The sequence below is a fragment of the Ranitomeya imitator genome, chromosome 8 (assembly GCF_032444005.1).
Source record: "Ranitomeya imitator isolate aRanImi1 chromosome 8, aRanImi1.pri, whole genome shotgun sequence".
NCBI classification, from domain to species: Eukaryota; Metazoa; Chordata; class Amphibia; order Anura; family Dendrobatidae; genus Ranitomeya; species Ranitomeya imitator.
The window spans coordinates 102,063,772-102,090,018 of NC_091289.1; the positions used below are offsets into that span (position 1 = coordinate 102,063,772).

The 26,247-nt window shown below is 48.7% G+C and overlaps 1 protein-coding gene across 2 annotated transcripts in view; it reads left to right on the forward strand.

Moving 5' to 3' along the window:
- Positions 1–439: 439 nt before the first annotated feature.
- Positions 440–26,247, forward strand: part of PLPP6 (phospholipid phosphatase 6) — a 73,840-nt gene continuing 48,032 nt past the window's right edge. The window contains exons 1-2 of one of the 2 annotated variants that reach the window (XM_069737223.1): positions 10,040–10,293; positions 20,573–20,645. The gene's annotated coding sequence lies outside the window, so the exon portion shown is untranslated. Of the gene's footprint in view, positions 522–10,039; positions 10,294–20,572; positions 20,646–26,247 lie in introns of those variants that run through there. The other variant, XM_069737222.1, reaches the window with a different exon arrangement.

Here is a 26,247-nt window from a genome sequence, read left to right on the forward strand (position 1 = left end):
ATCTTCAGTAGTGAGCCTGCTACACTGTATGGGCTGCAGTCAGAACCAGGAAGGAGCCCATACACTCTAGCATCTTCAGTACTGAGCCGGCTACATTGTATGGGCTGCAGTCAGGACCAGGAAGGAGCCCATACAGTTTAGCATCTTCAGTAGTGAGCCGGCTACATTGTATGGGCTGCAGTCAGGACCAGGAAGGAGCCCATACAGTCTAGAATCTTCAGTACTGAGCTGGCTACATTGTATGCCTGCAGTCAGGACCAGGAAGGAGCCCATACAGTCTAGCTTCTTCAGTAGTGAGCCGGCTACACTGTATGCCTGCAGTCAGGACCAGGAAGGAGCCCATACACTCTAGGCATAACCCAGAAAATCACCATCACCTACTCCACTGGCCGGAAGTGACGACATGCGCTGGAGACGTGGCGTAGGTGACGTCAGACGTGTTTACCAGACGTGCATGCAGATGAGTTGGTTGCCGGAAGCCGTGTGTGGACTGCGGCACAGGTGCTGGTGCGTCCCCAGAGGTCAGTGTGGTCCCCTCCGCGGCCCCGGCAGCTTGTCCTCATGTGCGACGTGTTTATGAGCTGAGCCGCCATTGTGCTCTTAGCTGTATGTGAGGCGCCGTCCGTACTCTTCGGTACTGTGCGGTCACTCACCTGAGTGCGCCGGCGCCTATAGGACAGGTATCACTTTTACAGGGTGATAGCTGCTGGGACCTCCCTGCAGAGACCCATCACTGGCGCTGAGATTCTGAGTGTCCTGTGTTTGTCCACAGCTCAAAGGCGCATAAGAGAGGTGTCCACTAAGGGTCTGTGCCCACGATCTGGAGCTGCTGCTGGTTTGATACTGTGTACTTACTCCGCATCCAACCCGCAGTGTCACAGCATAGTGGATGGGATATCTAGAAAAACAATGCTCACTCTGCATCCACAGACGCCCGCTGCTCACACACGGAGACGGACATGCGGCTGGTCTTTCCAGACTGCAGCATGTCGTAGAGAAATTTCACCTGTAGACTATATTGGACTCAGTGAATCTGCACGGTCCAATGAATACGTGCGGATTTACTATAGACAACAGCACTTTGGACTCACCGAACATACACTGCATCCAATGCGCTACTAGTTCCAGATTGTGGGCACCCGGCCTTATAGTATGGGTGAGCTGTCCTCCATATAAGAAGTGGAGGGGTGTCTGGCATATAGTATGAGGGAGCTGTCCTCTATATAAGAAGTGGAGTGATGTCTGGCATATAGTATGAGGGAGCTGTCCTCTATATAAGACGTGGAGGGATGTCTGGCATATAGTATGGGTGAGCTGTCCTCCATATAAGACGTGGAGGGATGTCCGGCATATAGTATGGGTGAGCTGTCCTCCATATAAGAAGTGGAGGGGTGTCTGGCATATAGTATGGTTGAGCTGTCCTCTATATAAGAAGTGGAGTGATGTCTGGCATATAGTATGAGGGAGCTGTCCTCTATATAAGACGTGGAGGGATGTCTGGCATATAGTATGGGTGAGCTGTCCTCCATATAAGACGTGGAGGGGTGTCTGGCATATAGTATGAGGGAGCTGTCCTCTATATAAGACGTGGAGGGATGTCTGGCATATAGTATGAGGGAGCTGTCCTCTATATAAGACGTGGAGGGATGTCTGGCATATAGTATGGGTGAGCTGTCCTCCATATAAGACGTGGAGGGATGTCTGGCATATAGTATGAGGGAGCTGTCCTCTATATAAGACGTGGAGGGATGTCTGGCATATAGTATGGTTGAGCTGTCCTCCATATAAGACGTGGAGGGATGTCTGGCATATAGTATGAGGGAGCTGTCCTCTATATAAGAAGTGGAGTGATGTCTGGCATATAGTATGAGGGAGCTGTCCTCTATATAAGACGTGGAGGGATGTCTGGCATATAGTATGGGTGAGCTGTCCTCCATATAAGACGTGGAGGGGTGTCTGGCATATAGTATGAGGGAGCTGTCCTCTATATAAGACGTGGAGGGATGTCTGGCATATAGTATGAGGGAGCTGTCCTCTATATAAGACGTGGAGGGATGTCTGGCATATAGTATGGGTGAGCTGTCCTCCATATAAGACGTGGAGGGATGTCTGGCATATAGTATGAGGGAGCTGTCCTCTATATAAGACGTGGAGGGATGTCTGGCATATAGTATGGTTGAGCTGTCCTCCATATAAGACGTGGAGGGATGTCTGGCATATAGTATGAGGGAGCTGTCCTCTATATAAGACGTGGAAGGATGTCTGGCATATAGTATGGGTGAGCTGTCCTCCATATAAGAAGTGGAGGGATGTCTGGCATATAGTATGGGTGAGCTGTCCTCCATATAAGAAGTGGAGGGGTGTCTGGCATATAGTATGAGGGAGCTGTCCTCTATATAAGACGTGGAGGGATGTCTGGCATATAGTATGGGTGAGCTGTCCTCCATATAAGAAGTGGAGGGATGTCTGGCATATAGTATGAGGGAGCTGTCCTCTATATAAGACGTGGAGGGATGTCTGGCATATAGTATGGGTGAGCTGTCCTCCATATAAGAAGTGGAGGGATGTCTGGCATATAGTATGGGTGAGCTGTCCTCCATATAAGAAGTGGAGGGATGTCTGGCATATAGTATGAGGGAGCTGTCCTCTATATAAGACGTGGAGGGATGTCTGGCATATAGTATGGGTGAGCTGTCCTCCATATAAGACGTGGAGGGATGTCTGGCATATAGTATGAGGGAGCTGTCCTCTATATAAGACGTGGAGGGATGTCTGGCATATAGTATGGTTGAGCTGTCCTCCATATAAGACGTGGAGGGATGTCTGGCATATAGTATGAGGGAGCTGTCCTCTATATAAGACGTGGAGGGATGTCTGGCATATAGTATGGGTGAGCTGTCCTCCATATAAGAAGTGGAGGGATGTCTGGCATATAGTATGGGTGAGCTGTCCTCCATATAAGAAGTGGAGGGGTGTCTGGCATATAGTATGAGGGAGCTGTCCTCTATATAAGACGTGGAGGGATGTCTGGCATATAGTATGGGTGAGCTGTCCTCCATATAAGAAGTGGAGGGATGTCTGGCATATAGTATGAGGGAGCTGTCCTCTATATAAGACGTGGAGGGATGTCTGGCATATAGTATGGGTGAGCTGTCCTCCATATAAGAAGTGGAGGGATGTCTGGCATATAGTATGGGTGAGCTGTCCTCCATATAAGAAGTGGAGGGGTGTCTGGCATATAGTATGAGGGAGCTGTCCTCTATATAAGAAGTGGAGTGATGTCTGGCATATAGTATGGGTGAGCTGTCCTCCATATAAGACGTGGAGGGATGTCTGGCATATAGTATGGTTGAGCTGTCCTCCATATAAGAAGTGGAGTGATGTCTGGCATATAGTATGGGTGAGCTGTCCTCCATATAAGACGTGGAGGGATGTCTGGCATATAGTATGGGTGAGCTGTCCTCCATATAAGAAGTGGAGGGGTGTCTGGCATATAGTATGGGTGAGCTGTCCTCCATATAAGACGTGGAGGGATGTCTGGCATATAGTATGGGTGAGCTGTCCTCCATATAAGACGTGGAGGGATGTCTGGCATATAGTATGGTTGAGCTGTCCTCCATATAAGACGTGGAGGGATGTCAGGCATATAGTATGGGTGAGCTGTCCTTCCATATAAGACGTGGAGGGATGTCTGGCATATAGTATGGTTGAGCTGTCCTCCATATAAGACGTGGAGGGATGTCTGGCATATAGTATGAGGGAGCTGTCCTCTATATAAGAAGTGGAGTGATGTCTGGCATATAGTATGGGTGAGCTGTCCTCCATATAAGACGTGGAGGGATGTCTGGCATATAGTATGGTTGAGCTGTCCTCCATATAAGAAGTGGAGTGATGTCTGGCATATAGTATGAGGGAGCTGTCCTCTATATAAGAAGTGGAGTGATGTCTGGCATATAGTATGGGTGAGCTGTCCTCCATATAAGACGTGGAGGGATGTCTGGCATATAGTATGGTTGAGCTGTCCTCCATATAAGAAGTGGAGTGATGTCTGGCATATAGTATGGGTGAGCTGTCCTCCATATAAGACGTGGAGGGATGTCTGGCATATAGTATGGTTGAGCTGTCCTCCATATAAGACGTGGAGGGATGTCTGGCATATAGTATGGGTGAGCTGTCCTCCATATAAGACGTGGAGGGATGTCTGGCATATAGTATGGGTGAGCTGTCCTCCATATAAGACGTGAAGTGATGTCCGGCATATAGTATGGGTGAGCTGTCCTCCATATAACCTGTGGAGGGATGTCTGGCATATAGTATGGGTGAGCTGTCCTCTATATAACCTGTGGAGGGATGTCTGGCATATAGTATGGGTGAGCTGTCCTCCATATAAGACGTGGAGGGATGTCCGGCATATAGTATGGGTGAGCTCTCCTCCATATAAGACGTTGAGGGGTGAGCTGTCCTTCCTATAAGACGTGGAGGGATGTCCGGCATATAGTATGAGGGAGCTGTCCTCCATATAAGACGTGGAGGGATGTCCGGCATATAGTATGAGGGAGCTGTCCTCCATATAAGACGTTGAGGAGTGTCTGGCATATAGCATGGGTGAGCTGTCCTTCCTATAAGACGTTGAGGGGTGTCTGCCATATAGTATGGGTGAGCTGTCCTCCATATAAGACATGGAGGGATGTCCGGCATATAGTATGGGTGAGCTGTCCTCCATATAAGACGTGGAGGGGTGTCTGGCATATAGTATGGGTGAGCTGTCCTCCATATAAGACGTGGAGGGATGTCCGGCATATAGTATGGGTGAGCTGTCCTCCATATAAGACGTGGAGGGATGTCCGGCATATAGTATGGGTGAGCTGTCCTCCATATAAGACGTGGAGGGATGTCCGGCATATAGTATGAGGGAGCTGTCCTCCATATAAGACGTTGAGGGGTGTCTGGCATATAGCATGGATGAGCTGTCCTTCCTATAAGACGTGGAGGGATGTCCGGCATATAGTATGAGGGAGCTGTCCTCCATATAAGACGTGGAGGGATGTCTGGCATATAGTATGGTTGAGCTGTCCTCCATATAAGACGTGGAGGGATGTCTGGCATATAATATGGGAGAGCTGTCCTCCATATAAGACGTGGAGGGATGTCTGGCATATAGTATGGGTGAGCTGTCCTCCATATAAGACGTGGAGGGATGTCTGGCATATAGTATGGGTGAGCTGTCCTCCATATAAGACGTGGAGGGATGTCTGGAATATAGTATGGGTGAGCTGTCCTCCATTTAAGACGTTGAGGGGTGTCTGGCATATAGCATGGATGAGCTGTCCTTCCTATAAGACGTGGAGGGATGTCCGGCATATAGTATGAGGGAGCTGTCCTCCATATAAGACGTGGAGGGATGTCTGGCATATAGTATGGGTGAGCTGTCCTCCATATAAGACGTGGAGGGATGTCTGGCATATAGTATGGGTGAGCTGTCCTCCATATAAGACGTGGAGGGATCTCAGGCATATAGTATGGGTGAGCTGTCCTCCATATAAGACGTGGAGGGATCTCAGGCATATAGTATGGGTGAGCTGTCCTCCATATAAGACGTGGAGGGATCTCAGGCATATAGTATGGGTGAGCTGTCCTCCATATAAGACGTGGAGGGATCTCAGGCATATAGTATGGGTGAGCTGTCCTCCATATAAGACGTGGAGGGATGTCCGGCATATAGTATGAGGGAGCTGTCCTCTATATAAGACGTGGAGGGATGTCTGGCATATAGTATGGGTGAGCTGTCCTCCATATAAGACGTGGAGGGATGTCTGGCATATAGTATGGTTGAGCTGTCCTCCATATAAGAGGTGGAGGGATCTCAGGCATATAGTATGGGTGAGCTGTCCTTCCATATAAGACGTGGAAGGATGTCCGGCATATAGTATGGGTGAGCTGTCCTCCATATAAGACGTGGAGGGATGTCTGGCATATAGTATGGGTGAGCTGTCCTCCATATAAGACGTGGAGGGATGTCTGGAATATAGTATGGGTGAGCTGTCCTCCATATAAGACGTTGAGGGGTGTCTGGCATATAGCATGGATCAGCTGTCCTTCCTATAAGACGTGGAGGGATGTCCGGCATATAGTATGAGGGAGCTGTCCTCCATATAAGACGTGGAGGGATGTCTGGCATATAGTATGGGTGAGCTGTCCTCCATATAAGACGTGGAGGGATGTCTGGCATATAGTATGGGTGAGCTGTCCTCCATATAAGACGTGGAGGGATCTCAGGCATATAGTATGGGTGAGCTGTCCTCCATATAAGACGTGGAGGGATCTCAGGCATATAGTATGGGTGAGCTGTCCTCCATATAAGACGTGGAGGGATGTCTGGCATATAGTATGGGTGAGCTGTCCTCCATATAAGACGTGGAGGGATGTCTGGCATATAGTATGGGTGAGCTGTCCTCCATATAAGACGTGGAGGGATCTCAGGCATATAGTATGGGTGAGCTGTCCTCCATATAAGACGTGGAGGGATCTCAGGCATATAGTATGGGTGAGCTGTCCTCCATATAAGACGTGGAGGGATCTCAGGCATATAGTATGGGTGAGCTGTCCTCCATATAAGACGTGGAGGGATCTCAGGCATATAGTATGGGTGAGCTGTCCTCCATATAAGACGTGGAGGGATGTCCGGCATATAGTATGAGGGAGCTGTCCTCTATATAAGACGTGGAGGGATGTCTGGCATATAGTATGGGTGAGCTGTCCTCCATATAAGACGTGGAGGGATGTCCGGCATATAGTATGAGGGAGCTGTCCTCTATATAAGACGTGGAGGGATGTCTGGCATATAGTATGGGTGAGCTGTCCTTCCATATAAGACGTGGAAGGATGTCCGGCATATAGTATGGGTGAGCTGTCCTCCATATAAGACGTGGAGGGATGTCTGGCATATAGTATGGGTGAGCTGTCCTCCATATAAGACGTGGAGGGATGTCTGGAATATAGTATGGGTGAGCTGTCCTCCATATAAGACGTTGAGGGGTGTCTGGCATATAGCATGGATCAGCTGTCCTTCCTATAAGACGTGGAGGGATGTCCGGCATATAGTATGAGGGAGCTGTCCTCCATATAAGACGTGGAGGGATGTCTGGCATATAGTATGGGTGAGCTGTCCTCCATATAAGACGTGGAGGGATGTCTGGCATATAGTATGGGTGAGCTGTCCTCCATATAAGACGTGGAGGGATCTCAGGCATATAGTATGGGTGAGCTGTCCTCCATATAAGACGTGGAGGGATCTCAGGCATATAGTATGGGTGAGCTGTCCTCCATATAAGACGTGGAGGGATCTCAGGCATATAGTATGGGTGAGCTGTCCTCCATATAAGACGTGGAGGGATCTCAGGCATATAGTATGGGTGAGCTGTCCTCCATATAAGACGTGGAGGGATGTCCGGCATATAGTATGAGGGAGCTGTCCTCTATATAAGACGTGGAGGGATGTCTGGCATATAGTATGGGTGAGCTGTCCTCCATATAAGACGTGGAGGGATGTCTGGCATATAGTATGGTTGAGCTGTCCTTCCTATAAGACGTGGAGGGATCTCAGGCATATAGTATGGGTGAGCTGTCCTTCCATATAAGACGTGGAAGGATGTCCGGCATATAGTATGGGTGAGCTGTCCTCCATATAAGACGTGGAGGGATCTCAGGCATATAGTATGGGTGAGCTGTCCTTCCATATAAGACGTGGAAGGATGTCCGGCATATAGTATGGGTGAGCTGTCCTTCCATATAAGACGTGGAGGGATGTCCGGCATATAGTATGTGTCAGGGAAATATCAATTATTTCCTATTATTCTAGGTACACATACAGAACTTTCTGCTGCTCCTACCCACCATTAACCCCTTAGTGACCGAGCCAATTTTTGCAATTCTGACCACTGTCACTTTATGAGGTTATAACTCTGGAACGCTTCAATGGATCCAGCTGATTCTGAGATTGTTTTTTCGTGACATATTGTACTTCATGATAGTGGTAACATTTCTTCGATATTACTTGCGATTATTTATGAAAAAAATGGAAATATGGCAAATTTTTAAAATTTTGCAATTTTCAAACTTTGTATTTTTATGCCCTTAAATCAGAGAGATATGTCACCAAAAATGGTTAATAAATAACATTTCCCACATGTCTACTTTACATCAGCACAATTTTGGAACCAAAATTTTTTTTTGTTAGGGAGTTATAAGGGTTAAAAGTTGACCAGCAATTTCTCATTTTTACAACACCATTTTTTTTTTAGGGACCACATCACATTTGAAGTCATTTTGAGGGGTCTATATGATAGAAAATAACGAAGTGTGACACCATTCTAAAAACTACACCCCTCAAGGTTCTCAAAACCACATTCAAGAAGTTTATTAACCCTTTACGTGCTTCACAGGAACTGAAACAATGTGGAAGGAAAAAATGAACATTTAACTTTTTTTTGCAAACATCTTAATTCAGAACCATTTTTTTTATTTTCACATGTGTAAAAACAGAAATGTAACCATAAATTTTGTTATTCAATTTCTCCTGAATACGCCAATACCCCATATGTGAGGGTAAACCACTGTTTGGGCGCACCGCATAGCTTGGAAGTGAAGGAGCGCCGTTTTACTTTTTCAATGTAGAATTGTCTGGAATTGAGATCGGACGCCATGTTGCGTTTGCAGAGCCCCTGGTGTGCCTAAACAGTGGAAACCCCCCACAAGTGACACCATTTTGGAAACTAGACCCCTTAAGGAACTTATCTAGATGTGTGGTGAGCACTTTGAACCCCCATGTGCTTCACAGAAGTTTATAACGTAGAGCCGTGAAAATAAAAAATCGCATTTTTTCTACAAAAATGATCTTTTTGCCCCCAAATTTTTATTTTCACAAGGGTAACAGGAGAAATTAGATCACAAAAGTTGTTGTGCAATTTCTCCTGAGTACGTTGATACCCAATATGTGGGGGTAAACCACTGTTTGGGCGCACCGCAGAGCTTGGAAGAGAAGGAGTGCCGTTTTACTTTTTCAATGTAAAATTGGCTGGAATTGAGATTTGACGCCATGTCGCGTTTGGAGAGCCCCTGATGTGCCTAAACAGTGGAAACCCCCCACAAGTGACACAATTTTGGAAACTAGACCCCTTAAGGAACTTATCTAGATGTGTGGTGAGCACTTTGAACCCCCATGTGCTTCACAGACGTTCATAACGTAGAGCCGTGAAAATAAAAAAATCGCATTTTTATTCGGTCGTCCATGACAGCACTACAGAGAGAGGGGATCCGCCCTTCAGGAACAGGAAACCTACAGATACATAAGGGCGGCACCTCTCCCCACGCATCAGTTGGTTTCCTGTTCCTGGAGGACAGGATTCCCTACAGATTTTCTTCAGTTTCTCCTATCAAGCACCCAGGCCGGCTGTCCGACCCAGGTAGCGAGGGGGTCTCCTACCTCGGGCAGTGCGGGTCCCTGGAAGCGCCACGGTGGGCCCGGGTAGGGCTCCACGTCAGTGGGCGGTGCAGAGGCGAGCAGCATCCAGAGGAGGCTGTCTTTGGGGTCAGAAGGTGAGTATGTCCCCCCCCCTCCCTTCCCCCCCGGGGTCCATTCGCTCCCGTGCCCTGACTCCCTACCTCGGGTCCCATCTGGGCGGCGCAGGCTCCGGGATCGCCCTCCGCAGTCCTTTGCGATCGGGGCGGATTCGGGTGCCGGCTTCCGCCGCGATCGCCGCACTGCTGGGGCCACGTGGGCGTCGGTATGGCGGCGTGCGGCTGGAGGATCCGGCGACACCGTCCCCGGCTTCCAAGAGCGTCGCTCACCGCTCTAGCCGTTTCCGGAAGTGATGCGGCGAGGGGGCGGAGCCAGGACCGGAAGTCGGACGCCGGCCGGCTTCAGCTGGAAGCGCCGCGTCCTGCTTGTGATGGGAGCGGAGGGGGGGGGAGCGCTCAGGGGCGGGGGAGGATGGAGCAGGGTCAGGTGCAGGGGCAAGAGTAATTACTGACCATACACACCTGCACATGTTCCGGCGGGGGAAGGCTATATATAGCTAATTAAGATTGCTGCAGAGCTGCTTATGGCCATCTGCAGCTATGGAGGTGCCAGAAGCTGCCGTTGGTCTGCTGGAGCAGGAGCAGGACAGATCCTCGGAGACCCTTGCAAACCCCCAGCAGAAGACCCGCGGACGCAGTAATCAGGCCAGTCGCAGATCAAAACAGAAGGATCTGGACCGACCCCCCAGTGATCCGGTACCTACCGCTACTGCCTGGGTAAGAGATCTTCGTGAATGTACCCTGATGCAGTCTTTTCCTATGTTTATTTCCGTAGGGGAAAAAAAGCGCTGGTAAATCAAAAAACAAGGAGTGCGCACTATGCGCTTGCCCTTTGCCAGACGCCTACCCTAAAAGACTTTGTCAGTCGTGTGTGCGGCAGACGGTAGGAAATAGTTGAATAGGATACTATATAGCGGTAGCACCGGATAAGTGACATAGCCTTTTCTCCGCTCCCATAGGTGGCGGAGGAGTCTCCCGATTTCACTTCAAATCTTAGGGAGATTATCAGGAAGGAGGTGAAGGACTCCCTGAAATCCCTATCCCGGGCAGAGCCTTCCAAGAGAAGAAGGGAGCCTAGCGCCTCAAATTCAGATTCGTCCGCTGGCCCAAGTAGGGAGATTGATTCAGACGCCTCTGTCTCCTCAGCGTCCTCTTCGGAAGAAGAGTTTAATCGTTTCTGTTTCCCGTTGGACCAAATGGACAAACTAATTAAATCAGTTTGATCCACCATGGGGGTGGCGGACGAAAGGCCAGAGCGTTCAACACAGGACCTAATGTTTGGCGGTCTAGACCCTAAAAAACGAAGGTCTTTTCCGCTTAATGACAAGGTGCAGAACCTCATCAAACGAGAATGGAAGAAGCCGGAGAAAAAAGGCTCTTTTCCACCGGCCTTTAAACGAAGATACCCCTTTGACTACCCCATGGTGAACACCTGGGATAAGGCGCCAAAATTAGACGCGGCAGTGTCTAAGGCATCTAAGAAATCATCTATCCCCTTTGATGACATGGCTTCCCTAAAAGATCCTCTAGATAAAAAGGCTGACTCGTTCCTGAAAGGGACCTGGGAAATGTCGGCTGGTGCCTTGAGACCTGCTGTGGCTGCGACATGCGCAGCTAGATCGATGATGGTCTGGCTGGATCAGCTAGGGTCTAAATTAGAAGGTGTTTCCAGAGATTCCATGTTGAAATTCCTGCCAACAATCCAAAATGCTGCTGCCTTTCTCGCAGACGCTTCTGCGGATTCGGCAAGAATGGCGGCTAGAGCGGCAGGATTATCAAACGCAGCACACAGGGCCCTATGGCTGAAATGTTGGCCGGGTGACCTTCAATCCAGATCCCGTCTGTGCTCTATCCCATGCGAAGGGGAATACCTGTTTGGGCCAGTCCTAGATGAGCTACTAGAGAAAGCCGGAGATGAAAAGAAGAAGTTTCCTAATCTTCCAACTACTTCTTACAGGCGCCCCTTCGCAGGGAAAAGATTCTTTCGGATGAGACCGGCCAGAGATCAGAGCAGATGGGACGAAAAAAAGAAGAGGTACTGGATTCATGTTTGGTGGAGGACGTCAGGAGCCACCCCGTGAAATCAAAAAACCACCCCAATGACTAGTCGCCCCGGTGGGAGGTAGACTATCTGCCTTCTACCCGGCCTGGTCCAAGATCTCCAGTAGTGATTGGATTTTGGGGTTGATAGCTACGGGTCTGTGGCTAGAATTCTCCTCTATCCCTCAGAACTTCTTCAGAATCACCCCTCTCAGATCCTCTCCAGCAGAACAGGCGGCCCTGGAAGTGGAAGTTCACGATCTGCTCAATAAAAATGTCCTATCTGAGGTTCCGGAAGGAGAACAGGGTAGTGGATACTACTCTCCTCTATTCCTGATAAGTAAACCAGACGGCTCCTTCAGAACAATCATTAACCTTAGAGCACTGAATAATTTTCTGACCGTTCAACCATTTAAAATGGAAACTATAAACACCGCAATAAAGCTGCTGTTTAAAAACTGCTTTATGGTAGTATTGGATTTGAAGGACGCCTATTACCATATCCCTATTTATGCACGTCACCAACGATACCTGAGGGTGGCGGTACGGTTGGATGGGGTAGTAAAACACTTCCAGTATAGGGCCCTTCCCTTTGGGATTTCGGTCGCCCCTCGGGTATTTACCAAAGTAATGGCGGAAGTAATGGCACACCTGCATGAATCCAACATTCTGATAATCACCTACCTGGACGATCTCCTTATCGTAGGTAAAACGGCGGATCACTGTCTGGAGCAGTTACATAAGGTGATGTCTGCTCTAGAGCGTCTGGGGTGGATGCTAAACGTTAAAAAATCACGGTTACAGCCCATGACGGTGCAGCGATTTTTAGGCCTGACCCTGGATTCCCAGGTTCAGGAATGCCGTTTGCCTCAAGAAAAAATTAATCGCCTGCACCTTCAGGTTCTGAGTGCCTCAAAGAACCCCATCATGTCCCTACGAAGAGCCATGTCTCTGTTAGGCTCTCTCTCGTCCTGTATTCCAGCGGTCCGATGGGCTCAGTATCATATGAGGATACTTCAGGGCGAGGTGCTGTTGCATCAAAAAAGGTTGGGGGGGTGTCTAGAAAGTCTGCTGACCCTATCCCAAGACGCTATTGTATCCCTCGGTTGGTGGTTGGACCAAGAGAATCTGTCCACAGGGGTCCCCTGGGAATATAATATAACTCGCGTTGTCACCTCGGACGCTAGCCCTTCTGGGTGGGGGGCTCACATGGGGGATACATTGGTCCAGGGGCTGTGGGATTGTAATCAGATGGAGATGTCTTCCAATCTAAAGGAGTTAACGGCTGTGGAGCTGGCGGTTAAAACACTCCTTGTCTGTCTACAGGGCCACCACGTGCGGGTATTCTCGGACAATCGAGTCACCGTGGCATACATAAATCACCAAGGCGGGACTCGTTCCAGATCCCTGATGTGTGTAGCAGATTGTCTGTTTCATCTAGCAGAGCAACATCTTTTCTCGTTGACGGCTCTACACATAAAAGGGGCAGAAAACACTACAGCGGATTTCTTAAGTCGCAACACATTAAGGCAGGGAGAGTGGTCCCTGAACGGCACCATCTTCGGCCTTATCGTGGAAAGGTGGGGACAACCAGAGGTAGACCTGTTTGCCACAAAAGGAAACAGGAAAGTGGCACAATTCTGCTCTCTGAACCCCAGAGAAAATCCCCTGGCAGTAGACGCCCTCCTCATAGACTGGAACTTCAGGCTAGCCTACGCCTTTCCTCCCCTGTGTCTACTTCCTCTGGTGGTGAGGAAAATCAGGAAGGACACAGCCACAGTAATATTAATTGTCCCCTTCTGTCCCAGAAGGACGTGGTTTCCATGCCTGAGGGCTATGTCGATGTCCGATCCATGGGTATTGCCAGACATTCCGGATCTCCTATCCCAGGGCCCAGTCTACCATCCTCGAGCGGTTGGCCTTCATCTGACGGCGTGGATTTTGAGCGGGTGCTACTAAAAGATAGGGGGTTCTCGCCGGCCCTCATTAACACGCTGCTGAAAAGCAGGAAAATGATAACCACAAAAATCTATGTCAGAATCTGGAAGAGATTTCTTCAGAACTCGGGGGCAACAGCTGGACAGTCAATACCGATTGTCCAGATCTTGGAATTCTTACAAAGGGGGTTAGATATGGGGTTATCCCCAAATACTCTTAAAGTGCAGGTATCAGCCTTAGGGGCCCTCTTTGGCTGCAACATTGCTGAGAATCACTGGGTCAGCAGATTCATCAGGGCAACAAAACGGTCTAGGCCAATTGTGAAGAATAGAGTCATGCCTTAGGACCTGAACCTAGTCCTCTCAGCCATGACAGAGGCCCCATTTGAGCCAATTACTTCAGCCTCTATTAAAAATCTATCCCTTAAAGTAGCCTTCCTGGTAGCCCTAACATCGGCACGTAGGATAGGTGACATACAAGCATTATCCAGGGTTCCCCCTTACATGCAGCTTAGGGATGATAGAGTGATACTATCCCCTGATCCAGCATATCTCCCTAAAGTAGTGTCCAGATTCCACAGAACACAGGAAATAGTTCTTCCATCTTTCTTCCCCAATCCTACTAACGATAAGGAAAGGAAGTTACACACTTTAGATGTAAGAAGATGTATCCTGGAGTATCTAGCGGTAACTGATCCCTGGAAGTTAGATAATTCCCTATTCGTGTCCTATCAGGGTAGTAGGAAAGGGCATAGAGCATCGAAGTCTACTCTAGCTAGATGGATCAGGGAGGCTATCTCGCTGGCTTATATCTCAAAGGGCAAGCCGGCGCCTGAAGGTCTTAAAGCGCATTCCACTAGAGCTATGGCGGCTTCGTGGGCGGAAAGATTGGAGGTGTCGATCGACCAGGTTTGTAAGGCTGCTACTTGGTCTTCTCCAAACACTTTCTATAACCATTATAGATTGAACCTGGGTGCCTCCTCTGACCTCTCTTTTGGTGTAAGGGTGCTGCAAGCTGTAGTCCCTCCCTAGTTAGTTACTCTCTGTAATTCTCTCTGTAGTGCTGTCATGGACGACCGAATAAAGTCTTAGTTACTCACCGGTTAACGGTGTTTTTCGGAGTCCATGACAGCACCTGTACATACCCTCCCGTCTTCTTAAGTTCTGGGTGTACACCTCTTCCTTTATTTATGTATAATTCACGGGTAGTGAATAGTTAATATTGTATTATTGTTTATTGTGTATGCTATTAACCTTGGTGGTCCTCTTGTGCTCTGTAAACCAACTGATGCGTGGGGAGAGGTGCCGCCCTGTTATGGCTGGCAATCAGGCAACACAGCGTGCAGTAATCAGCGCACATACAGAGATCTGGCAATAACCCAAAACAATAGGACGAGCTCTGAGACGTGGAATCTCTGTAGACTGCAGTACCTGATCTATCCTCACACAACTGGAAGCAGCAGTGGATTGCGCCTATCCACTACCTATGCAACTCGGCACTGCCTGAGGAGCTGACTAGCCTGAAGATAGAAATACAAGCCTGACTTACCTCAGAGAAATACCCCAAAGGAATAGGCAGCCCCCACATATAATGACTGTTAGCAAGATGAAAAGACAAACGTAGGAATGAAATAGATTCAGCAAAGTGAGGCCCGATATTCTAGACAGAGCGAGGATAGCAAAGAGAACTATGCAGTCTACAAAAAACCCTAAAACGAAAACCACGCAAAGGGGCAAAAAGACCCACCGTGCCGAACTAACAGCACGGCGGTGCACCCCTTTGCTTCTCAGAGCTTCCAGCAAAAGATAATAACAAGCTGGACAGAAAAAACAGAAAACAAACTAGAAGCACTTATCTAGCAGAGCAGCAGGCCCAAGGAAAGATGCAGTAGCTCAGATCCAACACTGGAACATTGACAAGGAGCAAGGAAGACAGACTCAGGTGGAGCTAAATAGCAAGGCAGCCAACGAGCTCACCAAAACACCTGAGGGAGGAAGCCCAGAGACTGCAATACCACTTGTGACCACAGAAGTGAACTCAGCCACAGAATTCACAACAGTACCCCCCCCTTGAGGAGGGGTCACCGAACCCTCACCAGAACCCCCAGGCCGACCAGGATGAGCCACATGAAAGGCACGAACAAGATCTGGGGCATGGACATCAGAGGCAAAAACCCAGGAATTATCTTCCTGAGCATAACCCTTCCATTTGACCAGATACTGGAGTTTCCGTCTAGAGACACGAGAATCCAAAATCTTCTCCACAATATACTCCAATTCCCCCTCCACCAAAACAGGGGCAGGAGGCTCCACAGATGGAACCATAGGTGCCACGTATCTCCTCAACAACGACCTATGGAATACATTATGTATGGAAAAGGAGTCTGGGAGGGTCAGACGAAAAGACACCGGATTGAGAATCTCAGAAATCCTATACGGACCAATAAAACGAGGTTTAAATTTAGGAGAGGAAACCTTCATAGGTATATGACGAGAAGATAACCAAACCAGATCCCCAACACGAAGTCGGGGTCCCACACGGCGTCTGCGATTAGCGAAAAGCTGAGCCTTCTCCTGGGACAAGGTCAAATTGTCCACTACCTGAGTCCAGATCTGCTGCAACCTGTCCACCACATTATCCACACCAGGACAGTCCGAAGACTCAACCTGTCCTGAAGAGAAACGAGGATGGAACCCAGAATTGCAGAAAAATGGAGAGACCAAGGTAGCCGAGCTGGCCCGATTATTAAGGGCGAACTCAGCCAACGGCAAAAATGACACCCAATCATCCTGGTCAGCGGAAACAAAACATCTCAGATATGTTTCCAAGGTCTGATTGGTTCGTTCGGTCTGGCCATTAGTCTGAGGATGGAAGGCCGAGGAAAAAGATAGGTCAATGCCCATCCTACCACAAAAGGCTCGCCAGAACCTCGAGACAAACTGGGAACCTCTGTCAGAAACAATATTCTCAGGAATGCCATGTAAACGAACCACATGCTGGAAGAACAAAGGCACCAAATCAGAGGAGGAAGGCAATTTAACCAAGGGCACCAGATGGACCATTTTAGAAAAGCGATCACAGACCACCCAAATGACAGACATCTTTTGAGAAACGGGAAGGTCAGAAATGAAATCCATCGAAATATGTGTCCAAGGCCTCTTCGGGACCGGCAAGGGCAAAAGCAACCCACTGGCACGTGAACAGCAGGGCTTAGCCCTAGCACAAATTCCACAGGACTGCACAAAAGCACGCACATCCCGTGACAGAGATGGCCACCAGAAGGATCTAGCAACCAACTCCCTGGTACCAAAGATTCCTGGATGACCGGCCAGCACCGAACAATGAAGTTCAGAGATAACTTTACTAGTCCACCTATCAGGGACGAACAGTTTCTCGGCCGGACAACGATCAGGTTTATTAGCCTGAAATTTCTGCAACACTCTCCGCAAATCAGGGGAGATGGCAGACACAATGACTCCTTCCTTGAGGATACTCGCCGGCTCAGATAACCCCGGAGAGTCGGGCACAAAACTCCTAGACAGAGCATCCGCCTTCACATTTTTAGAGCCCGGAAGGTATGAAATCACAAAATCAAAACGAGCAAAAAACAACGACCAACGGGCCTGTCTAGGATTCAAGCGCTTGGCAGACTCAAGATAAGTAAGGTTCTTATGATCAGTCAAAACCACCACGCGATGCTTAGCACCCTCAAGCCAATGACGCCACTCCTCGAATGCCCACTTCATGGCCAGCAACTCTCGGTTGCCCACATCATAATTACGCTCAGCAGCAGAAAATTTCCTGGAAAAGAAAGCACATGGTTTGAACACTGAGCAACCAGAACCTCTCTGTGACAAAACCGCCCCTGCACCAATCTCAGAAGCATCAACCTCGACCTGGAACGGAAGAGAAACATCAGGTTGACACAACACAGGGGCACAGCAAAAACGACGCTTCAACTCCTGAAAAGCTTCCACGGCAGCAGAAGACCAATTAACCAAATCAGCACCCTTCTTGGTCAAATCGGTCAATGGTCTGGCAATGCTAGAAAAATTACAGATGAAGCGACGATAAAAATTAGCAAAGCCCAGGAATTTCTGCAAACTTTTTAGAGATGTCGGCTGAGTCCAATCCTGGATGGCCTGAACCTTAACCGGATCCATCTCAATAGTAGAAGGGGAAAAGATGAACCCCAAAAATGAAACTTTCTGCACACCGAAGAGACACTTTGATCCCTTCACGAACAAGGAATTAGCACGCAGTACCTGGAAAACCATTCTGACTTGCTTCACATGAGACTCCCAATCATCTGAGAAGATCAAAATGTCATCCAAGTAAACAATCAAGAATTTATCCAGATACTCACGGAAAATGTCATGCATAAAAGACTGAAAAACAGATGGAGCATTGGCAAGTCCGAACGGCATCACCAGATACTCAAAATGACCCTCGGGCGTATTAAATGCCGTTTTCCATTCATCTCCCTGCCTGATTCTCACCAGATTATACGCACCACGAAGATCAATCTTAGTAAACCAACTAGCCCCCTTAATCCGAGCAAACAAGTCAGAAATCAATGGCAAGGGATACTGAAACTTAACAGTGATCTTATTAAGAAGGCGGTAATCAATACACGGTCTTAGCGAACCATCCTTCTTGGCTACAAAAAAGAACCCTGCTCCCAATGGTGACGACGATGGGCGAATATGTCCCTTCTCCAGGGACTCCTTCACATAACTGCGCATAGCGGTGTGTTCAGGTACGGACAAATTAAATAAACGACCCTTAGGGAATTTACTACCAGGAATCAAATCGATAGCACAATCACAATTCCTATGCGGAGGTAGGGCATCAGACTTGGACTCTTCAAATACATCCTGAAAGTCCGACAAGAACTCTGGGATGTCAGAAGGAATGGATGACGAAATAGACAAAAATGGAACATCACCATGTACTCCCTGACAACCCCAGCTGGTTACCGACATAGAGTTCCAATCCAATACTGGATTATGGGTTTGTAGCCATGGCAACCCCAACACGACCACATCATGCAAATTATGCAGTACCAAAAAGCGAATAACTTCCTGATGTGCAGGAGCCATGCACATGGTCAGCTGGGCCCAGTACTGAGGCTTATTCTTGGCCAGAGGTGTAGCATCAATTCCTCTCAACGGAATAGGACACCGCAAAGGCTCCAAGAAAAATCCACAACGTTTAGCATAATCCAAATCCATCAGATTCAGGGCAGCGCCTGAATCCACAAACGCCATGACAGAATATGATGACAAAGAGCACATTAAGGTAATGGACAAAAGGAATTTGGACTGTACAGTACCAATAACGGCAGAGCTATCGAACCGCCTAGTGCGTTTAGGACAATTAGAAATAGCATGAGTAGAATCACCACAATAGAAACACAGTCTGTTCAGACGTCTGTGTTCGTGCCGTTCTACTTTAGTCATAGTCCTGTCGCACTGCATAGGCTCAGGTTTACTCTCAGACAATACCGCCAGATGGTGCACAGATTTACGCTCGCGCAAGCGACGACCGATCTGAATGGCCAAGGACATAGACTCATTCAAACCAGCAGGCATAGGAAATCCCACCATTACATCCTTAAGAGCTTCAGAGAGACCCTTTCTGAACAAAGCCGCTAGTGCAGATTCATTCCACAGAGTGAGTACTGACCATTTTCTAAATTTCTGACAATATACTTCTACATCATCCTGACCCTGGCATAAAGCCAGCAGATTTTTCTCAGCTTGATCCACTGAATTAGGCTCATCGTAAAGCAATCCCAGCGCCTGGAAAAACGCATCAACATTACTCAATGCAGAATCTCCTGGTGCAAGAGAAAACGCCCAGTCCTGTGGGTCGCCGCGCAAAAAAGAAATAATAATCAAAACCTGTTGAATAGGATTACCAGAAGAATGAGGTTTCAAGGCCAAAAATAGCTTACAATTATTTCTGAAGCTCAGGAACTTAGTTCTGTCACCAAAAAACAAATCAGGAATCGGAATTCTTGGTTCTAGCATCGATTTCTGATCAATAGTATCTTGAATCTTTTGTACATTTACAACGAGATTATCCATTGAGGAGCACAGAGCCTGAATATCCATGTCCACAGCTGTGTCCTGAAGCACTCTAATGTCTAGGGGAAAAAAAAGACTGAAGACAGAGCTAAGAAAAAAAAATGATGTCAGGATTTCTTTTTTCCCTCTATTGGAAATCATTGAATGGCTCCTTGTACTGTTATGGCTGGCAATCAGGCAACACAGCGTGCAGTAATCAGCGCACATACAGAGATCTGGCAATAACCCAAAACAATAGGACGAGCTCTGAGACGTGGAATCTCTGTAGACTGCAGTACCTGATCTATCCTCACACAACTGGAAGCAGCAGTGGATTGCGCCTATCCACTACCTATGCAACTCGGCACTGCCTGAGGAGCTGACTAGCCTGAAGATAGAAATACAAGCCTGACTTACCTCAGAGAAATACCCCAAAGGAATAGGCAGCCCCCACATATAATGACTGTTAGCAAGATGAAAAGACAAACGTAGGAATGAAATAGATTCAGCAAAGTGAGGCCCGATATTCTAGACAGAGCGAGGATAGCAAAGAGAACTATGCAGTCTACAAAAAACCCTAAAACGAAAACCACGCAAAGGGGCAAAAAGACCCACCGTGCCGAACTAACAGCACGGCGGTGCACCCCTTTGCTTCTCAGAGCTTCCAGCAAAAGATAATAACAAGCTGGACAGAAAAAACAGAAAACAAACTAGAAGCACTTATCTAGCAGAGCAGCAGGCCCAAGGAAAGATGCAGTAGCTCAGATCCAACACTGGAACATTGACAAGGAGCAAGGAAGACAGACTCAGGTGGAGCTAAATAGCAAGGCAGCCAACGAGCTCACCAAAACACCTGAGGGAGGAAGCCCAGAGACTGCAATACCACTTGTGACCACAGAAGTGAACTCAGCCACAGAATTCACAACACCGCCCTTATGTATCTGTAGGTTTCCTGTTCCTGAAGGGCGGATCCCCTCTCTCTGTAGTGCTGTCATGGACTCCGAAAAACACCGTTAACCGGTGAGTAACTAAGACTTTTCTACAAAAATGATCTTTTTGCCCCCAAATTTTTATTTTCACAAGGGTAACAGGAGAAATTAGACCACAAAAGTTGTTGTGCAATTTCTCCTGAGTACGTCGATACCCAATATGTGGGGGTAAACCACTGTTTGGGCGCACCGCAGAGCTTGGAAGAGAAGGAGTGCCGTTTTACTTTTTCAATGTAGAATTGTCTGGAATTGAGATCGGACGCCATGTCGCGTTTGGAGAGCCCCTGATGTGCCTAAACAGTAGAAATCCCCCATAAGTGACCCCATTTTGGAAACTAGACCCCCATGGAACTTATCTAGATGTGTGGTGAGAACTTTGAATGCCCAAGTGCTTCACAGAAGTTTAGAATGCAGAGTCGTGAAAATAAAAAAGATTTTTTTTTTTTCACAAAAAAGATTTTGTAGCCCCCAAGTTTTTATTTTCACAAGGGTAACAAGAGAAATTGGACCCCAAAAGTTGTTGTCCAATTTGTCCTGAGTATGCTGGTACCCCATATGTGGGGGTAAACCACTGTTTGGGCGCACGGCAGAGCTCGGAAGGAAGGAGCGCCGTTTTGGAATGCAGACTTTGATAGAATGGTCTGCGGGCGTTATGTTGCGTTTGCAGAGCCCCTGATGTACCTAACCAGTAGAAACCCTCCACAAGTGACCCCATTTTGGAAACTAGACCCCCCAAGGAACGTATCTAGATGTGTGGTGAGAACTTTGAATGCCCAAGTGCTTCACAGAAGTTTAGAATGCAGAGTCGTGAAAATAAAAAATATTTTTTTTTCCACAAAAAAGATATTGTAGCCCCCAAGTTTTTATTTTCACAAGGGTAACAGGAGAAATTGGACCACTAAAGTTGTTGTTCAATTTATCCCGAGTACACTGATGTGCCATATGTGGGGGTAAACCACTGTTTGGGCGCACGGCAGAGCTCAGAAGGGAGGGAGCACCATTTGACTTTTTGAGCGCAAAATTGTCTGTCGTGTTTGGAGACCCCCTGATGTACCTAAACAGTGGAAACCCCCCAATTCTAGCTTCAACCCTAACCCCAACACACCCCTAACCCTAATCCCAACCTGATCCATAATCCTAATCACTAACCCTAACGATAATCACAACCCTTACCCCAAAACAACCCTAATGTCAACCCTAACCATAACCCTAATCAAAACCCTAAATCCAACACACTCCTAATCTCAACCCTAACCTCAAACCTAACCCTAATTCCAATACACCCCCAATCACAACCCTAACCTTAACCCTAATCCCAACCCTAACCCTAATCCCAAGCGTAACCCTAATGCCAACCCTAACCCTAATACCAACCCTAATCCAAACCCTAACCCTAATCCCAACTCTAACCCTAACCTTAGCCCCAACCCTAGCCCTAACTTTAGCCCCAATCCTAACCCTAAGGCTACTTTCACACTTGCGTCGTTTGGCATCCATCGCAATCCGTCATTTTGGACAAGAAATGGATCCTGCAAATGTGCCCGCAGGATGCGTTTTTTGCCCGTAGACTTGTATTGCCGACGGATCGTGACGGATGGCCACACGTCGCGTCCGTCGTGCACTGGATCAGTGTTTTGGCGGACCGTCAGCACAAAAAAGTTCAATATAACGTTTTTTTGTACGTCGCATCCGCCATTTCTGACCGCACATGCGTGGTCGTAACTCCGCCCCCTCCTCCCCAGGACATAGATTGGGCAGCGGATGCGTTGAAAAACTACATCCGCTGCCCACGTTGTGCACAATTTTCACAACATGCATCGGTATGTCGGGCCGATGCATTGCGACGGCCCCGTACCGACGTAAGTGTGAAAGAAGCCTAACCCTAAATTTAGCCCCAACCCTAACCCTAAATTTAGCCCTAACCCTAAACTTAGCCCCAACCCTAACCCTAAATTTAGCCCTAACCCTAGCCCCAGCCCTAGCCCCAGCCCTAACCCTAGCCCTAACCCTAGCCCTAACCCTAGCCCTAACCCTAATTTTAGCCCCAACTTCTCTTCTCCTGCCGGCCGGCAGATGGAGACAAATGGCGGGTGCACTGCGCATGCGCCCGCCATTTGCTTTTGCCCAGAAGATGCCGGCGGCCAGGAGGAGCAGCAGGAGGATCCAGGGACACCGGTGAGTATGATAGGGTCCCCGAATCCCCCTATTTCTCTGTCCTCTGATGTGTGATCACTTCAGAGGACAGAGAATTACACTTTGCTTTTTTTTTTTGCGGTCGCCGGTAAACAGTTAATTACCAGCGATCGCAAAACAGGGGTCGGTAAAATCGACCCCGATCATGCTCTTTGGGGTCTCGGCTACCCCCGGCAGCCGAGACCCCAAAGATTCTCCCGGGGCCGGCCGGCGGGTGCACTGCTCTTGCGCCCGCCATTTTGAAGATGGCGGCGCCCACCGGGAGCCACGATGAGCACCGGGGGAGATAGGTGAGTATCGGGGGGCTATCTGGGACCCCCTTTCTCTGTCCTCTGATGTGTGACCACATCAGAGGACAGAGAAAGGGGGTCCCAGATAGCCCCCCAATACTCACCTATCTGGGACCCCCTTTCTCTGTCCTCTGATGTTCGATCACATCGGAGGACAGAGAAATTAAAAAGAGATTGCGTTTTTGTTTTTTTTGCGATTGCCTGTAAACGGTTAATTACCGGCGATCGCAAATGCGGGGTCGGTACAAAACCCCCCGAATCATGTTCTCTGGGGTCTCGGCTACCCCCGGCAGCCGAGACCCCGGAGAAAATCCGACTCTGGGGGGCGCTAATCACTTGTTCCACAGCGCCGTTAATTAACGGCGCTGTGGTTTAAGTACCCTTAGCGGCCGCCGTTAAAAGGCGTATCGGCGGTCGCTAAGGGGTTAAGTTTGTGTATTGTAACACTGAGCTCCAAGAGCAGCCTACACTGCTGCATTCCCCCTTAAGGTACCTTCACACTGAGCAACTTTAGAACGATAACGATAGTGATCCATGACGTTGCAGCGTCCTGGATAGCGGTATCGTTGTGTTTGACACGCAGCACAATCAGGATCCTGCTGTGACATCGCTGGTCGGAGCTAGAAGTCAAGAACTTTATTTCGTCGCTGGATCACCCGCTGACATCGCTGAATCAGCGTGTGTGACGCCGATCCAGCGATGTGTTGACTTGTAAACAGGGTAAACATCGGGTTACTAAGCGCAGGGCCGCGCTTAGTAACCCGATATTTACCCTGGTTACCATTGTAAATGTAAAAAAACAAACCACTACATACTTACATTCTGGTGTCTGTCGCGTCCCCCGGCGTCAGCTTCCCTGCACTGTGTCAGCGCCGGCCGTAAAGCAGAGCACAGCGGTGACGTCACCGCTCTGCTTTACGGCCGGCGCTTACTCAGTGCAGGGAAGCTGACGCCGGGGGACGCGACAGACACCGGAATGTAAGTATGTACTGTTTTTTTTTTTTTTTTTTTTTTACAATAGTAACCAGGGTAAACATCGGGTTACTAAGCGCGGCCCTGCGCTTAGTAACCCGATGTTTACCCTGGTTACCCGGGGACTTCGGCATCGTTGGTCGCTGGAGAGCTGTTTGTGTGACAGCTCTCCAGCGACCACACAACGACTAAACAGCGACACTGCAGCGATCGGCTCGTTGTTTATATCGCTGCAGCGTCGCTTAATGTGACGGTACCTTTAGTCTCCCTCTTTGAAATTCTGTCCGCTTCCCTTTTCCTTCAGCCAAATGGTCACTTTTGTTGCATGCCAGCTTTGGCAGAGCTTAAAGGGAAGGTGCCATCCAAAAAAATTTTTTTACAGCAATTGAAAAAAATGTAAATAATTAACTTTTACATTTTCTTAACCCCTTCCCGACCTGTGACACAGAGTATGCGTCATGAAAGTCGGTGCCAATCCGACCTGTGACGCATATGCTGTGTCACAGAAAGATCGCGTCCCTGCAGATCGGGTGAAAGGGTTAACTCCCATTTCACCCGATCTGCAGGGACAGGGGGAGTGGTAGTTTAGCCCAGGGGGGGTGGCTTCACCCCCTCGTGGCTACGATCGCTCTGATTGGCTGTTGAAAGTGAAACTGCCAATCAGAGCGATTTGTAATATTTCACCTAAAAAAATGGTGAAATATTACAATCCAGCCATGGCCGATGCTGCAATATCATCGGCCATGGCTGGAAATACTAATGTGCCCCCACCCCACCCCTCCGATCGCCCCCCCAGCCCCCCGATCTGTGGCCCGCTCCCCTCCGTCCTGTGCTCCGCTCCCCCGTCCTCCTGTCCGCTCCCCCCGTGCTCCAATCACACCCCCCGTGCTCCAATCAAACCCCCCCGCACTCCGATCCCCCCCCGTGCTCCGATCCACCCCCCCTGCTCCGATCCACCCCCCCTGCACACCGATCCACCCCCCCTGCACACCGATCCACCCGCCCGCACACCGATCACTCTCCCCCATGCTCCGATCCCTCCCCCCCCGTGCTCCGACGCCCCCCCGTGCCCTGATCTCCCCCCCCTGTGCCCTGATCTCCCCCCCTTATACTTACCGATCCTGGCGGGGTCCGTCCGTCTTCTTCCCCGAGCGCCGCAATGTTCCAAAATGGCGGGCGCATGCGCAGTGCGCCCGCCGAATCTGCCGGCCGGCAGATTCGTTCCAATGTGAATTTTGATCACTGTGATATAATCTATCACAGTGGTCAAAATAAAAAAACAGTAAATGACCCCCCCCATTTGTCCCCCATAGATAGGGACAATAATAAAATAAAGAATTTTTTTTTTTTTCCACTAAGGTTGGAGTTAGAGTTAGAGTTAGGGTTAGGGTTAGGGTTAGGGGTAGGGGTAGGGTTAGGGTTAGGGGTAGGGGTAGGGGTAGGGGTAGGGTTAGGGTTTCGATATGTGCACACGTATTCTGGTCCTCTGCGGATTTTTCCGCAGCGGATTTGATAAATCCGCAGTGCTAAACCGCTGCGGATTTATGGCAGATTTACCGCGGTTTTTCTGCGCATTTCACTGCGGTTTTACAACTGCGATTTTCTATTGGAGCAGTTGTAAAACCGCTGTGGAATCCGCAGAAAGAAGTGACATGCTGCGGAATGTAAACCGCTGCGTTTCCGTGCAGTTTTTCCGCAGCATGTGTACAGCGATTTTTGTTTCCCATAGGTTTACATTGAAATGTAAACTCATGGGAAACTGCTGCGGATCCGCAGCGTTTTCCGCAGCGTGTGCACATACCTTTAGAATTAGGCTATGTGCACACGGTGCGGATTTGGCTGCGGATCCGCAGCGGATTGGCCGCTGCGGATATCCGCAGCAGTGTTCCATCAGGTTTACAGTACCATGTAAACCTATGGAAAACCAAATCCGCTGTGCCCATGGTGCGGAAAATACCGCACGAAAACGCTGCGTTGTATTTTCCGCAGCATATCAATTCTTTGTGCGGATTCCGCAGCGTTTTACACCTATTCCTCAATAGGAATCCGCAGGTGAAATCCGCAGTAAATCCGCAGGTAAAACGCAGTGCCTTTTACCCGCGGATTTTTCAAAAATGGTGCGGAAAAATCTCACACGAATCCGCAACGTGGGTACATAGCCTTAGGGTTAGGGTTGGG